Source organism: Saccopteryx leptura, chromosome 9 (genome assembly GCF_036850995.1).
Source record: "Saccopteryx leptura isolate mSacLep1 chromosome 9, mSacLep1_pri_phased_curated, whole genome shotgun sequence".
Taxonomy (NCBI): domain Eukaryota; kingdom Metazoa; phylum Chordata; class Mammalia; order Chiroptera; family Emballonuridae; genus Saccopteryx; species Saccopteryx leptura.
Window position 1 is genome coordinate 45,194,741 of NC_089511.1, and position 17,153 is coordinate 45,211,893.

The window sequence follows — 17,153 nt, forward strand, 5'->3', positions numbered from 1 at the left end:
TCCCTGGGCAAATCCCCTGGTAAGTTATGAAGCATGAGTAGGAAGAATGGGAAACTACAAAGCAGCAGAAGGAAAAATCCTCTTTTTGAGTGGAGGTCAGGGGATAATTATGGAGTTGGGGGCTTGCTGGTCATTGTAGGCTGTGTGAGACCACAGGGATGCCTGGCTTGGTGAGTGGAGCAGGGGCAGATAAGTAGTTTTCTGTGTCTGTGGAGCTATGAGGCTGTTCTGGGGATAGTTCAGGGAGCAGACACTGGAGCAAGGATGCCAGGTTCACACCCTGCTTTTGTCACTCACAGGCTGTGTGATTGTGGGCAGATTGCCTAATTTTCCTGGACCCCAGTTTCCTCTTCTGTAAAATGGGCATAATCATAGTGGCTACCTCACAGGATTGCTGTGAGGATGCACAGTGTACAGTGCTTGGCCCAAGGCCTGGCACACGGCAGGTGCTGAGTATGCACTAGTCTTTTTTTTTTTTTTTAATTGAGAGGAAGGGAGATAGACAAATTCCCACATGCACCCTGACTGGATCCACCTGGCAACTCTCGACTGGATCCACCTGGCAACTCGCGTCTGGGACTGATGCTTGAATCAACCAAACTATCCTCAGCACCTGAGGTTGATGTGCTCCAACCAACTGAGCTATCCTCAGCACCCGGAGATGATGAAGGAACCAATCAAGCCACTGGCTGCTAGAGGGGAAGAAAGAGAAGGGGGGAAAGGACGGGAAGAGAAGAGGATGGTTGGTTGCTTCTTATGTATGCCCTGACCGAGGATTGAACCTGGGACGTCTGTACACTGGGCGGACACTATCCACTGAGCCATCTGGCTAGGGCCAAGTATGCACTAGCCTTAATGCTGTTGCTGCTCCTGCTACCAAGGGAGGGCCTCAGAGATGGTAGAGGGTCCTCTTTTCACCTCCCTCTGGCTTTCTCTGGCAACTACCCTACCCCTGGCTCTGGTAGGGCCACTGAGTGGGCAGATCCCCTGGGCAGCCTTGTGAGACCAGTCCTACCTCAGGCCCTTGTGGTGCAGGCTAACTCAGCATCTCAGGGATCAGCACAGGGAAGGAGTGGTGGGGCTTGGAATTGAAGACCCACATTCTGGTTCTAGCCCTGCCATTTACCAATGTGGGACCTTGGGCAAAAGATTTCTTACATGCCAGTTTTGTTCATTATGATACATTTTATGATACATTTTTGGTTCAATATACCAAAACACCTACACCCCAGCATCTGGCCTGGGAGAGAACACATAGTGGATACAGTTAAAGGCTCCACTCCTCTGTCCACCCCTCCTGGCTCTCCCTGCCCTCCCTGCCAGTGGCAGCTTTAGTACCACAGTTTGGTTTAAGCATTTCTCGGCAGGCTTTCCTTTTTTTGCTGTCCTTGACTGTATTCACAAATGCTAGAGCAATGGCTCGCAACTCGGCTGCAGATTGCTACAGACTGCAGTCACCAGCGAGCTTTCAAAAACGCTGTTGCCCAGGCACGCCATAGAGATTCTGACATTGGTTCTTGGTCCAGGGTGGGACCAGCTGCAGTATGAGGTTCTTGTGGCCTGCCAGGGTGGACCACCACCTGTTTACAGTTTTACAGATCATGTAAATGGGGTCACGATAAACAGTCTGCTTCTTCTGCTCAGCAATGGGGTTTGGATATTTCTTTCTTTTTTTTTTTTTTTTTTTTTTTACAGAGACAGAGAAAGGGATAGACAGGGACAGACAGGCAGGAACGGAGAGATGAGAAGCATCAATCATTAGTTTTTCGTTGCTCATTGCGACACCTTAGTTGTTCATTGATTGCTTTCTCATATGTGCCTTGACCGCGGGCCTTCAGCAGACCGAGTAACCCCTTGCTCGAGCCAGCGACCTTGGGTCCAAGCTGGTGAGCTTTGCTCAAACCAGATGAGCCCGCGCTCAAGCTGGCGACCTCGGGGTCTCGAACCTGGGTCCTCGGCATCCCAGTCTGGTCAGGTGGGTTTGGATATTTTTTTGTGTGGGATGTGTGTAGGTCTGGGCAGGTCCTTGGTTTTCCTTGCTGTTGAGTGTTTGTATGTGTGTGTGATTTTGCCTCACAGGAGTTTTCTGTTCACCTTTTGATGGCCATTTAGATGGTTTCCCATTGGGACTCTAACAAACAATGCTGCAGTGAACCTTCTAGAAGATGTTTCCTTATATACTATGGCCAGAATCTCTCTTGGGCAGATGTCTCACTGGACCTTCCAAATTGCTTTTCTAAATGCTTGTGCCAGTGTGCTTCCCTACAGGACTTGAGGGCTCCCTCACTCTGCATCTTCCTTTGGGCAAGTTTGTGGCCCTGCTGAAATGATTTACTCAGCCATGAGATGGTAGATTTTATGGCCTCCCAGGTTGGTGGGGAACAGTTGTGCACATGACAGGCTCAGCTGCGGCCTGACACATACTGCTGAGCCCAGAGGGCTTCAACCTTTGCATTCTGGGCACCCAGGACAGTGAGTGCAACTTTGATCCAACGGTCCTGTGGGGCTTCTCCCAGGGCTGGCATTTGGGGAAGGAAGCTATACTGACTCAGGAAGGAGGCAGGGAGGAGGAGGTGAAGTTGGAAAGGGAAAGGCAAAGTCTTATTACACTCTCTGTGTCTGACCATCGGCCCCAGTGGTGACCAACACAGCTCCTGGCCCCACGCCTCCTTCCCTGACCCATTGTGTTGTAGTAAAATGAAGGAGACAGGCTTTTCCTCTGCCACTGACAGCCCAGAGTAGTCAGGGCTGGGATAGGGGAGGCACAGGGTCTGTAGGAATCCAGTGGAGGTGACTGACCCTGATGGGCAGCCATTGAGGACTATCTTGAGGAGACATCTGATCAGTGAGAGTGAGCTACACCTAGAAAGAAGATGGAAAGAATTGCACAGGTAGTGAGTAATGAAGTACAAAGGCTGTGAGATTCAAATTAGTTTAAGGTGATCAAGTGCCATTAAGGAGGCCAGTGTGGCAGAATAGGCAACGCGGTCAGGAAGGTGCGGAGGATTGGCATGTGGAACAGGGGCTTTCAAGTGGAGGGACGGGGTGGATTTCACTTTGAATGTAATGGGGAGTCATTGGAGGCCTTTAAGCAACGTCTGGCTTCCTTCTGTAAAGATTGCTCAGGCTGCCATGTGGGGAGCAGATCGTGGGGGACAGTGGCAGGGAGTCTGGACTACTGTGGTAGTCCAGTAGTAGGGGGGTAGATAGGATGAGGGTGGCAGTGATGGAGGAGAGTCCTATGTACTTTACCCACATTAGCTCATCTAATCTTCACACCAGCCTGTAAGGTAGGTACTTTTATCACTCCCATTTTAGAGATGAAGAAACTAAGACCCAGAGAGGTATGTGAGTTGTCTAAGGTCACACAGCAGGCAAGTGTTAGAGGCAGGTCTTACACTTCACACTTTCGGGCTGCTTGTTGTGATTGCCTCCAGTGATTTGGAAATGGTTTTGATAAGGCTACTTCCTGTCCAATTGGTTCTTACCTAACTGCTCTTTAGATAGAAACTCCCTGGGGGCCTCTTCAACCTGGGTAGTTTCTGGACCCTGGGTCTCTACCTCAGGCCCCCTCCCACAACCCACTTCCCTTTTTTGTCTATTGCTAGACCCCTCCTTGTCCTGCTGGCTCACAGTGAGCCAGACTTCCTGGCCAGACACCGCTTGGGGTGTCCCCAGCAGCTGTTTCTCCCATCAGCCGAGCCCGGTGGCCACAGATGCAGCCAGCAGGAAACAGTCTCCTTCCAAGGCACAGCTAGGGAAATGGGACCCTTCCCGCCCCAGCCACCCATCCAGGGCTGGGGCTTTTTGTCTGCCAGCTGCCTTGGCCCACAGGAAGGGTGTCAGGGGAGCAAGGAGGGTCAGAAGGGGTACTTTCCTAAGTCTCAGAGGAGCCAGCTGTGGTAGATATGACAGAAGCCACCACTCACTGCAGCCTGTCTCATGGGGCCCTCTGGTCCCGACCTGACCTTTCCCAGGGTGCTGCCATCCTCAGGGGCAATGGCAACTTCACTGTCAGGGCCACATAGACCACACACATATCCCTCGGCCTGACCCCTCTTTTTTCTGCTGGGGTCCCTGAGGAAGATACAGTCATAACCTATTTGGAGGGTTGGAAGAGATAAGGCTATAATGTGCTTAGCATGTTGCCTGGCCCACAGTAAGCTGATGTTAATTGTCCTCCTCTAGGCTGCATCCTCTTCCTGACCTGCTCCCAGCCTCTAGTGACACAGTGCTAACCTTAGCTCCCTGCTTCTCAGGCGCTGGAGGTGTGCTTTGTGGTCACATCAAGGTGGCACCACCCGTAGACCCCAAGGAGGAGGTGTTATTGACCTCATATCTCTTTTCCTGCATTTTAATTTTTTTTTTTTTTTTTTTTGTATTTTTCTGAAGCTGGAAACAGGGAGAGACAGTCAGACAGACTCCCACATGCGCCTGACCGGGATCCACCTGGGGCGTCGCTCTGCTGCAACCAGAGCCACTCTAGCGCCTGGGGCAGAGGCCAAGGAGCCATCCCCAGCGCCCGGGCCATCTTTGCCCCAATGGAGCCTTGGCTGCGGGAGGGGAAGAGAGAGACAGAGAGGAAGGAGAGGGGGAGGGGTGGAGAAGCAGATGGGCGCTTCTCCTGTGTGCCCTGGCCGGGAATCGAACCCGGGTCCCCCACACGCCAGGCTGACGCTCTACCGCTGAGCCAACCGGCCAGGGCTGCATTTTAATTTTAAGAAGGCACAGTTTTGCTCCATGTGCCTGTATTATTATTCTAAATAATCACTGAAGCACTGTGCATAGCACAGAGAGTATACAATGACAAGACCATCTCTCCCGCTCTGGCTGGCGGACCCCTCCCAGAGGCAGCCATTGCTCCCAGTTTCTCCTCTTTCTTGTTATATTGGTTCCTACACTCCTTCTCCCCTCTATGTTTTTACTCCCATGTTTGAATCCTGTCCTGTCCCCTTTCATTTTTCACTCTTAAGTTTTGTGTCAGGACACAGAGTGCTTCCTCGTGCCCACTGTGGTTGTGTCATATTTTGTGGCATGCACATGTCCCCGCAGATGGCCATTTGGGCCCTCTGAACAGGGCTTCATGTGCCTGGGAGCGCAGCTGTGGATTCGCCCCTGGGGCTGGGCTGGGGGTCTGAGAGGTGTGCTCTGGTAGCTTGTTCTTGGTGTCCTGGCCTTCCTGAGGGCAGATGCCTGTTTACACCCCTACCCCCAGTGGCTGAGGGCACCAAGGTTTCCTTACACGCTGGTTATGTGCACGGGGTATTATCTGATACTTCAAATTTTGCCTGTCAGATAGGTTCCAAATGGCCCTCATTGTGGCTCTGATTTTAATATGAGTGAAGTGGAGCACCTTTGTGTGTTTTGAAAGCCATATGGGCTTTCTTTTCTAGGATCTGTCTATTCATGATATTTTTCCTTTCCTTGAGAAGTAGAAACTGAGGCACAGACTGGAAACCCCACAGCAAGTAAGTGGCAGATTGAGGACTCAAACCTACGCTTACCTGGCTGCAATTTGGAGTTCTTAATCTGTCTGACACCATAGAGGGCATGGACTGGAACCAGTTTTCCCACTACTGGCTGTGTGATCCCAGACAAGTCACTTCACCTCTCTGTGCCTCGGTGTCCATATCTATAAAATGGCATGTTAATGGTACCTCTTCATAGAATTTCCTTGAGGTAATAAATGCATAATCATCAGGCAGAATGCATAGCGAGTACTCAAAGACTGTTAGCTGCTACCGTCTGTACTCAGTATTACTCTATATTGTTAATATTCACAGAAAAGACTGTTCTTAATGCTTTCTGTGAACTCACTTATGGGATCTTCCCAGCACCCCCAAGTTGTAAGTGTTACTATTCCGCTTTTATAGGGGAGGAAATTGAGAACCTGGGAGACTTGCCTGAGGTCACAGAGCCGGCAGACAGGGATTTGGCCCCAGGCTGCTGGCTGCCCACTCTGGCTCCAACCCCTGTGGCACATCACCTCTGCCACCACCCTAACTAAGCCTCAGGGATTAGGAAACTCTCCCATCTGGCCCCTCAGTTGTGTCTTCAGTCCAGGCAAGCTGCAGCAGAGCTTTGAAGGGGAACTCCTTGACAGGTGGGGTCACCGGGCAGGGACCCCGCATAGGGCCTCCCTCTTGGGCCCTCCCCAGTGACTCCCAGGTGCCCTAACCTGGAAACTCCTGATAAAGTGGCATTGTGCTGCAGTTTCGGCTGGCTTCCCTGTTCTGGTTTCAGCCACTCCCACACCACAGGAAGTGGCCTGCTGTCCTGTTCCTCCACCCTCCCTCCTCCTCTCTCTCTGCCCTTCCCTCCCATCAGTGCTGGGCAGGGGAGAAAGTAGGACATTGTGGGAGGGCAGGGCTCTTTAGTATATCAGCCCCCAGGTGAGGACCCACCAGGGAGTTCTGACCCCTCTCTTCCTAGGTGTCCCTCCTCTGCTGCCCACAGGGGCCTCCACAGCCCTGCCCCCCTTCCCCCACACTTCCACAGTATTCTGCCCCAAGTTATTTGACTCTGAAGTGCCGTATATATAGATATACATATATATATAGTATATATGTATATATGTATGTATGTGTGTATGTATATATATGTGTGTGTGTGTGTATATATATATATATATATATATATATATATATATGTGAAAGTCCCTAAGTGAACATATCAGTTTGATAGATAATGATAAGGTAATGGTAAGGTCACCAGACCCAGGAGAAGACAGAGAGCTCAGCATCCTAGAAACCCCCATCACCCCCTTCATCACAACCCCAGTAGTGATCACTCCCTTGATCTTAGGGGTCACTGTGTCCCTACTTTCCCAGGTAGCTTTTACCAGGTGTGCATCCCTGAATTTAGAGTGCCAGTGCCACCTTGCCTGCTTTTGAACTTGACGTAAATGGGATCCTTCTCAGGTCCTTGTCTGTTCCTGCCTTCTTTCACCCTCTGTGCATGTGGCCGTGTGTATTGGCAGTTTGTTCACTGTCATTGCTATGTAGTATTTTGTGGTGTGAGTGAGACAGTTCTCTGTCTCCTACTGTGCAGATATGAACATCCTCTTTGAACATGCCCACTGTGTGTGTGTGTGTGTGTGTACACAAATTTCTCCAAGGACCATAGGCAGGGGTTGCTGCTCGAGTTAGAGGGTAGGGTATCGGCACCTTTAGCGGACACTGCCACACAACTTTCCAGAGTGCTTGTACCTGTGTACATGCCCAGCAGCTGCTCCACATCCTCACCAACACTTGTTTTGTCAGACTTTTTAATTGTTTATCAAACATTTTATATTCTGTTCTTCTGCAAAAGGAACGTGTTTGTTATCACTGAAAAATGTCCCTTGTTTTATGAGTCCCTCCCCGTGTTCCCCTCCATGCTAGCTCTTGCCCCTCCTGCCAATAGCAGTCAAGTGCTTAGTCCTTGATAAGCCCTGTGCTGGAGCCACAGGACCCAGAATTGAACACAACAGGCTCTCCCCCCCTGGCAGGGGACACAGTCCTTGACCGAATTGCCACACAGAGACAGGTGAAAAAGCCCTTCTCTTCCTTCAGTGACCCTGTCTGGGTAACAGGCACCCCATCTATCCTCTTGATTGGGCCAAGAATCTGGTGTCATCTTGATTCCTCTTGTCCTCTTCCTCCACATCCATGGGATCAGGGAAGCCTGTTACCTTCAGACTAGAACCTGGTACCTTTTACTCTCCATTGTCACCCCCGATTCAGGCCACCCTCCTCTCCAGCCTGGAGCATCTCGGCATTCTCCTCACTCCTCTCTTCCTTCTGCCCCCTTAGTCTGTCCCCACAGAAGCCAGAGGAAACCTGGGTTAGATCATGACCCTTTCCATGGGACCCTCCCCTGGCTTTATCTCTCTCAGGAGAAGCCTTGGAGGACCCACAAGATTCTGGCCCAGCTTCTCTGCTCACCATTGCTGCAACCCCTAGAACATGCCAGGCTAGGTCCTAGCTCAGGGCCTTTGTTCTTGCTGCTGTCTCTGTGACCTGTCTCTCTCTTCCCCACACCTTCTCCTGCTTGATTTTCTTTGTAGCACTCATCATTGCTATTTATGTTACATTATAATTTGTGGTTCAATTGGTTTATTGTCCTCGCTGCCCATAACTTAGCTTACTGTGTCCCTTTGCTGTATCATCAGAACATGATATGTAGTGGCTCAGTAAACGCTGGTGGACCAAATGTGAATGAATGAATGAATGAATGTATGAATGAATGAATGAACTGTAATAAGTGGTAAGTGTTATTGCTAGAATTTAGGATTGGGGACCTGCCCTGGGTGAGGCATACAGGGCAGGCTTCCTGAGGAGGAAATGGCACTTGCAGTTAGCCTGGGGGGGTGGATGGGCACTGAAGGTTGGGGGAGCCGCCTGTGCTGGGGTCCAGCTGGGAGAGGGTACGGGCATTTGAGGAATTGAAGGAAAACTAGCGTCAGGGTCAGTGCTTCAGATGGTCTGGATTTGAATCTTTTTTTTATTCATTTTTAGAGAGGAGAGAGAGAGACAGAGAGAGAAGGGGGGGAGGAGCTGGAAGCATCAACTCCCATATGTGCCTTGACCAGGCAAGCCCAGGGTTTCGAACCGGCGACCTCAGCATTTCCAGGTCGACACTTTATCTACTGCGCCACCACAGGTCAGGCCTGAATCTTTTTTTTTTTTTTTTTTACAGAGACAGAGGGAGCAACAGAGAGAGGGACAGATAAGACAGGAAGGGAGAGAGATGAGAAGCATCAATTCTTCGTCGTGACACCTTAGTTGTTCATTGATTCCTTTCTCATATGTGCCTTGACTGGGGGCTACAGCAGACCAAGTGACCCCTTGCTCAAGCCGGCGACCTTGTGGTTTTGAACCTGGGTCCTCTGCGTCCCAGTCCAATGCTCTGTCTACTGCACTACCACCTGATCAGGCTGGATTTGAATCTTGACAGCCGCTCAGACCTCTCCATATCTCAGCTTCTTTCTCTCTAGAACTGAGGCTACTGGGTGTCTTGGCGCACCTCTGAAGTTCTAATCCTAACACACTTCCCCAGTGCCTGGCATGTAAATGTGAATGTGATTGTTTTCTTTTTCTTCACACAAATACTCTGGAGTACCTGGCCCTAGTGGCTGGCCTCCACAGACACAGTGGTGGCTAAACATACCCAGTTGCTACCCATTTGGACGAAGCCAGTCTCGGACTCTCAGCCTTCTCAGGCACCCATGCCTGGAGGCAAGAGAAGGCCTGAAATAATCTTAGGCCTGGGGAGTCCTTCTTCCTTGGGCCGATTGATTAATAAGAAAAACTAATTGAGGGGTGGAATGTGCCAGGCCCAGTGCCCTGCACAGCACTCCCACACTTCTGCCCAATCCTTTTTAAAATCCCAGAAGATGGCTACGACAAGCCTACCTGTTTCACAGATAAGGAGGGTGAGGACGACACCAGTTGTATGTGCTTGGCCCAGGCGGCAGACCAGTGCTGAGCAGATGTGGTGGCATCTCCTCAGGGTGCTAATTTGCATTTCCCTGGTGCTCGGTCAGGTGGAGCAGCTCTTCACATGTTCCTCGAACATCTGGAGTGCCTCTCCTGTCGAGTGCCCCTTCAAGTCATGTGCTTCTTTTTCCCTTGGGCTATCTGCATTTTTATTTTTTATCTCTTTGAGTTAAATCCTAGATTCTAGAGGAGAGCTTTTATTTCTAAGGTGTTAGTTACCTATCTTCTCCTATTCTGTGCTTGCCTTTTCACTTTTTTTTATTGTGTTTTGATGAACAGAAGTACTTAATGTAGTCACATTTGTCACTCATTTCCTTTATAATTTTATGGTTCTGCTTATCACATTTAGTTTATTCATTCTGGAATTGGTGTGTGTGTTTGGTAGGCATCCAGTTTTATATTTACCACCTGGATCCCCATTTATTAAAAATAGACCAACTTTTCTCCACTGTGGTCCTGATCATAAATCATGTTTCTGCGTAAGTGGGTCTGTTTCTGGGAGCTGTCTTCTTTCTCTTGCTCTGTCTGTCTATTCCCGGAGCAATGCCACAGTGTCCTGATTTCTATAGTTATAATAAGTCTTGATCATAGGAGAACAAGCCCTTCCACTTGTCTTGGTCATTTTTGGCTTTTTGTAATCTCATTTAAATATTAGACAAGCATCTGTCATATACACAGACATGACATTGAGCCAGTCCATGAACGTGGTCTGTCTCTCCATTTATTTGTGTCTTTTCTGATGTCTCTCAGAAGTGTCATAGTTTTCCATGACAGGCGTAGCCCACTTCTTCCCAGGTACTTCATGCTGGGTTTACTCCCAGGTGTTTCACGCGGTAGCTGGGGGAGCCTGTGCCCTCCTCTCCTACGAGGTGCCTTGCTCCCTAGGTTAGGCCTTGCTAGGTGAGGCTCTCACCACAGCGGCATCCCCTCCTTCCTCCCTGGTACTACTCTGGGCCCTGGCAGAGGGCAGGCAGGGTGCCTGCAGAGTAGATTGTAATTTTCCTGAATAATTTCAAGGGCTAATTAAAGGTTTGCCTTGACTAATCAGCTTACAGTTTAATTATCTGGGAACAGGCTCAGGGATGCAGGCAGCAGCTCCAGTAGGGTCTCTCCTCACAGTGTGGCCTGATGGAGCCAGGGCCCAGCCCTAACCCGGGGGGGGGGGGGCTAGGGATACCCTAGCACCCTCTGGGTGAGTTAGGCTTCTCAATGCCTGGGAGAGAAGAGGTGGAGGTGGAGGGCAGCAGGTGTGGTTAAGGTTAGAGTGGGTCCCTTCCTGCATAGACTCCTTCCATAGCTCCTACTGTCCAGGGAGGAACCAAGACCAACTCCCTCACTGGGTCCACAAGACTCTGCCCCCTTTTGCTTGCTGGCTGCACTAATGTCTGACTGGCCTTTGTTTAGTACTCTCACTTCATTTATTCTTTGGGTCTTGGCATGAAGGCCATTACCTCTGGGAAGCCATCTCAGACTTCCCCACCAGCCAGAGCAGGTGATAAGCTCTGGCCTCCCCTTGCCTGCTGTCAGGGTTACTCATTCCACCACTGGTGAGTGCTTTGTGAAGGGGTGTCTGAGCTGGGCTCCCTGGTCCAGCATTTGAGTTGCAGGGGACCCAAGAAGAGAAGCAGTTCAGAACTAGTGCTCCTGTGTAATGGCTGGGAGCAGGCGTTCAGGCTGTGGCCTTCGTGGGAGGCTGGGCTGGACTGACTGGGGTGGGCTCCTGGGAGTTTGTTGGTGGGGGAAGGGATCCGAACATGGCCGTGCCAGGCCTGGTTCATTCCTTGCATTCCTTAGCAGGCCCCAGACTCCTGGTGGTGCAAGGTGGGGGATGGTGGGCAGGCAGAGAGGAGCCTCCTGGGTACTGACCTTGTCCTTCTCCCACTCCTTTTCCCTCCCTCATCAGTCTGCCCAGCCACCCCCCCCCTCCGTCACCCCCCAATCCCATCCTCATCCTTGGCTACACATGAGTCATCAGGTGGAGCCTCTATACAGGGACCCAAGCTCAGACCGTTTGATTCCAAATCTCTGGCTATGGTATCTGAGCATTGTTTTTTTTTTTTCTTAAAGCTCCCTTGGTGACTGTAGTGTGACTCTGAGTTGGGATGAGAGCCACTGGCCTACAGAAATGACAGCAAAAGTATTCCCATTTATGATGTTCAGGACATTTTTCTAGGCTCTGACATGGCATGATTATCACGTCACCCCCATAGCCACACTATAGGAAGATGTGACTATTACTCCCATGTTATGAATGAGGCAACTGAGGCCTAGAGATTTCTTCTGTCCCTGGCGGTGCAGCCTGTCACTGTCCTATCCCACCTCCCACTCCCCACCCCCAGGACTTGACTGCATCTCTCTGACTCACTGCCCATCCTTTCTCTTTCTCTCTCTCCCTCTTTCCCATCCTCAGTATTTGCTTCCCTCTCCCCCTGGCAGAAGCTTTCCCAGGCTTCCCTGTTTAGAGCCAGGATCCTACTGAAGTTACGGAAGGGAGATGGTTTCTGCAGGCCCAGGACAGGGATGGGAAGGATGCTGATGTCACTGTGCTCCAGTCTCCCTCGCTGCCCCTAGAGTGGAGAGAGTGCGGGGAGAGCACCCGTCCCACTAGGGTTGGGAGCACTGGTGTTGTATCTGGAAAGCGAGGAAACAAACGTTTTGCCACACAATTAAGTAGCCAAATTAAGGAGTCTTCAATTTAATGCCGGTGACCACATGGGAACTGTAGTTATCTAATCAGAGGCCCTGAATGAACTGAGGGGTTTGCTTTTAAAGGCAAAAAGAAGGGAGGGGAGGGGAGGGGGTGAGCACCTAGCCAAAGCAGTTTTCCAGAAGCGAAACAGGCTTTCGGTTATCGTTGGAACAATCTAGGGAGAGAGTGCTCAGCGAAGCATTTTACAAAAAGCAAAAGAATGTGTTCGGTTATCTTGGCCTTTTCCAGAGGTTGTTAAGGCAGCATCCTGAGGGCTTTCCGGAATCTAGACATCAGGGAGCATTTATGACCTTTACGGAACTCGTTTTATTTACTCATCTGCAAATCTTGCAAAACTTGTTCTATGGTCAGGGATATGGTGTTTTTACATTTCATTCCCTACTGGTTTTACTTAATTTTTAATCAAATCCTTGATTCAGTTTTATCGCTATTGTCTTAGATAATTGTATATTGCCCTCTGATTTTCATTAATTTAATAGAGTTTACCCTTTCTTGAACAAATCTTGTTATAAAATTGATCAAACATGGTTCTAATATTAGACAAGCCAATATTAAAGTAAGAGGACCAATCACCGCAGGCAATAGGGTTGTTAGCCAGGATGACTAATTAAATATTCTCTGAAACCAGTTTTTTGACTGTTCAAATATTTTTCTTTTTTTTTCTGTTTTTCCTGACTACAGGTAGACTTTCCTTAATAATTCCAGAATTATTAGCATAAAATCAACAAGTTTCTCTTAATGCTATACATAAGCCACCTTGTTGAAGAAAAAATAAATCTAAGCCTTTTCTATTTTGTAAAACTATTTCCTCTATACAAATAAACTTGAGGCATAACAAATATTAGAATATACAATAGAGGCTTATTCTGTTCTCTAAACCTGTTTTGTTTTTTTGTACAAACCTACAACCTGCACTAATTTTCTGCAACTTACATAAATTTTCAACTTTCATGAATTTTTTAATTCAGAAATAACTAGCTTTTATAACAACTTATTTTTTTCTTGTTTAAAAAAGTATCTCTATACTTTATACTTTTTATTGTTAAAATTATGTAATTCTTTTTTAATTAATCAGAACTCAATTTTTAAAAACCTCAACCTTCAGTGACAACCAAGCTAGCAACAAGCAATTGTCTTTTAAAATATACTTCCTTTTGGAGGTATCCTCTCCCTAAGTAGCCTATTGGACACATGACTAATATTTACAGGGGTAGCTATGAGCATACATATATTTTTCATTTACCTTGTAGTTTCTCTCCCAGCAAAAGGACCTACACCCTTTTCTGTATGACTCGTAGCAGCACATATATTAAACCTTAAGATGAGTTGTTCTGGCTTTTCTTTGACCTTAGTTTCCCTCCCTTCCCAAAGTTCAATTATAAGGAATCCTACGGCGAGGTTCCTCAGGCTTCTGGAGTACGTAGATCAGCCAACTTTTGTTTGTGGCTAGAGCAGGGCATGTCATCTTTCTCAGGGTCATCTTAACAGGGGTTGGTGCGATCCGTCTGCACCATCTACGAGGGTGTCTTTAAGGCAGCTTAGGGAGGAGTGTTGCCCCGCTTAGTACAATTTTATACAGGGTGAATTCTGCTAGGTAAGGGGTGCATTATGTTTTCAAAATAACAAAGGGAAGGCGATTGACTCAGTTTTCACCCGTTTCTAAAATGAATTTAGTTAGGACTTTTTTTCAGAGTTCGGTTTATTCTTTCGACTTGTCCCGAACTCTGAGGCCTATAAGTACAATATAATTTTCAGTTAATATTGAGTGCCTTTCCTACTAACTGTGAGATCTTGGATACAAATGTAAGCCCATTATTAGACCCAATATTAATGGGCAAGCTAAATCTGGGAATAATTTCATACAGCTATTTCTTAATAACTGTTTTTGTGGTCTTATTTCTAATAGGAAAAGCTTCTACCCCTCTTGAAAAGATGTCAATAAAAACTAATAGGTACTTATATTCCTGTGCCGGTGGCTTTACTTCAGTAAAATTTATTTCCTAATGTTCTCTTGGGGAAAGCTCCTCTTTCCCTATTTTTTTTTTTAACTTCTCTACTTTGCTTAGCATTTACTTGAGCACATACTAAACACTTGGACATTATGCTTTCTATAATAGATTCTGAGCCTGGCAAAGAGTAATTTTTTTTTTTTTTGACAGAGAGTTAGCGAGAGGGATAGATAGGGACAGACAGACAGGAAGGGAGATGAGAAGCATCAATATTTTTTTCTGTTGCGGCACTTTAGTTGTTCATTGATTGCTTTCTCATATGTGCCTTGACGGTGGAGCTACAGCAGAGCAGGTGACCCCTTGCTCAAGCCAGCAACCTTGCATCCAAGCTGGTGAGCTTTGCTCAAACCAGATGAACCCTCGCTCAAGCTGGCGACCTTGGGGTCTCGAACCTGGGTCCTCCGCATCCCAGTCCAAGGCTCTATCCACTGTGCCACCACTTAGTCAGGCAAATAGTAATTTTTTATTAGCTTTGGCCTAGATGAGTAGCTCGATGTAACTGACTGATAATCTCTCTGCCTAGGGCTTCAGGTAAGAAAAGTCTCTTATCTGGCAGTTCTAACTATTCTTTTTTAATTTTAGACATTCCTTTCTTGTCAGCAAAATCTTCTTTTAGTTGGTTATACAAAGGCGCCTCTGGCAACAAGGGTTCTGGCAAAGTCACTAAAATTTCTAAAGGCCCCACTGGTTTTAGGGCTACTTCTTTTTTTTTTTTACAGAGACAGAGAGTGAGTTAGAGAGAGGGATAGACAGGGACAGACAGACAGGAATGGAGAAAGATGAGAAGCATCAATCATTAGTTTTTCGTTGCGCATTGCAACACCTTAGTTGTTCATTGATTGCTTTCTCATGTGTGCCTTGACCGCGGGCCTTCAGCAGACCGAGTAACCCCTTGCTGAAGCCAGTGACCTGGGGTCCAAGCTGGTGGGCTTTTGCTCAAACCAGATGAGCCCACGCTCAAGCTGGCGACCCCAGGGTCTCGAACCTGGGTTCTCCGCATCCCAGTCCGATGTCTATCCACTGCGCCACCTTCTGGTCAGGCAGGGCTACTTATTTTGCTGCTTGATTAGCAGACCTATTTCCTCTTGCCTCTAGTGAGTTTCCTTTCTGGTGCCCTGGGCAATGAATAAGGGCTGCAGTCTCTGGTAACCAAATGGCTTCTAGTAAGGCTAAAATTTCTTCTTTGATGTCCTTACCAGCAGATGTCAGAAATCCTCTCTCTTTGTAGATTGCTGCATGAACATGAGCAGCAGCAAAAGCATACCTACTGTCAGTGTAGATATTGACCTTCTTTCCTTTGGCCCACCTTGACATCTAGGTGAGAGCGATAGTTCTGCCTGCTGAGCCGAGGTCCCGTGGGGCAAGGCTTGGGCCCAGATGACCTTATCAAGAGTCACTACAGCTGTTTCCACATGTGAAACCCCGTCCAAGACAAAACTGCTACCATCTGTGAATAGCTGTTCTTCTACACCAGCTAGGGGTTTATCAGTGAGGTCCAGCCTTGCAGTTTGAACAGAGTCTAGTACCTCAGAGTAGTCATGCAAGGGGATGCTAACATCCTCATCAGGCATCAGGCTTGCTGGATTGATGGCCTGAGTCTGAATAAACTTGATGCGAGGCTGATCGATGAGCATAGCCTGATACTGTGTGATTCTAGCATTAGACATCCACCTTTCTGGAGTCCCCTTAAGCAAAGTCTGTACTGCATGGGGGGCTGTTAAGAACAGTTCTTGCCCCATAGTCAATTTATCTGCCTCTCTTACTAGTATAGCAGAGGCTGCTATGGCTCTGAGACAGTTTTTCCATAAAGATGCAACAGAGTCTAGCCGCTTGGAGAGGTAAGCAACAGGCCCACGCCACGGCCCTAGCATCTGGGTCTAGACCTCTTTCACGATTCCTTTGCTCTCATGAACAAAAGAGCTGGAAAGGTTTTGTAATTTTGGGCAGAGCCAGGGCAGGAGCCCTAGTGAGGACCTTTTTGAGGATTTTGAAAGCCTCTTGTTCCTTATCTGTCCAAATTAATTCTTGGGTTCCTGCCGTGCAGGAGTACAAAGGCTTGGCTATCTGCAAACCTAGGGATCCATAACCTGCAGTATCCAACTGCGCCGAGAAATTCTTGAAATTGTCTCTTGGTGGTGGGGGTTGGGATCCAAAGGATAGCTTCTATACGGCTGGAGGAGCCAGTACGCTTCCACGCCTCAATGTGGCAGCCTAGGTAGGTCATCTTAGAGGTGCAGAGTTGTGTCTTTTTAGCTGACACTTGGTACCCCAGAGTTTGCAGTGTTTATAAAAGACCCTCAGTGGCTGTCTGACAGCTTACCTCCATTTCTGCAGCTAGAAGCAAATCATCTACGTACTGTAGCAGCGTGCATTCTGGATGATCCTGGTGGAAGGCCAGCAGGTCCTGATGTAATTAATGCCTTATCAAAGAGGGTCGGTGGATTCTTGAAGCCCTGTGGCAATCTGGTCCAGGTTAGTTGGCCTGAAATGCCTGCCTGTGAGATGTTCCACTTGAAGGCAAAGATTGGCTAACTTACAGGGCCAGGGGAATACTGAAGAAAGCATCCTTTAAGTCTAAGACTGGGTAAAGTTTCTAAGTTAACTGCCCTAGCATTTTCTGATTCCTCTGGGTCTAGAGGTGTATAGACCCTATAGGCTTCCAGGAAGTCTTTCTATAAGAGAGCCGCGGGAGTCTCCTGAGGATCTTGAATAACTTCTGACACCTTAGACAAGTTCATGGGTTTCTTAGCAGCTCCCCTGATCCCAGCTAACAGAAACTGAAAAATGTTCAAAGCTTCCCATCCTGCTGTGGTGTTAGGGTCCTGTTTAGGCCGGGTAACCGGGAACACCTTCTCGAGGTGGTCTCAGTTATCCTCCTCAGACCCATTTATTCCTAACATAGCAGCTTTTCTCGCCTGTTTTGATTCTTTCCCTTTCTTCAGCAGTAAACAAGGT

At 48.2% G+C, this 17,153-nt stretch overlaps 1 protein-coding gene and 1 long non-coding RNA gene across 3 annotated transcripts in view; one reads left to right on the plus strand and one right to left on the minus strand.

Annotated features, from left to right (window-relative positions):
• LOC136380466 (uncharacterized) overlaps positions 1-17,153 on the minus strand; it is a 39,547-nt gene that overhangs the window by 10,246 nt on the left and 12,148 nt on the right. The window contains exon 3 of one of the 2 annotated variants that reach the window (XR_010746953.1): positions 12,146-16,693. The exons of the other annotated variant lie outside the window; for it this stretch is intronic. This is a non-coding gene — a long non-coding RNA (uncharacterized lncRNA). Of the gene's footprint in view, positions 1-12,145; positions 16,694-17,153 lie in introns of those variants that run through there. 2 annotated transcript variants of the gene reach the window in all.
• Positions 1-17,153, plus strand: part of PAK4 (p21 (RAC1) activated kinase 4) — a 52,343-nt gene that overhangs the window by 2,068 nt on the left and 33,122 nt on the right. The window lies entirely within an intron of this gene.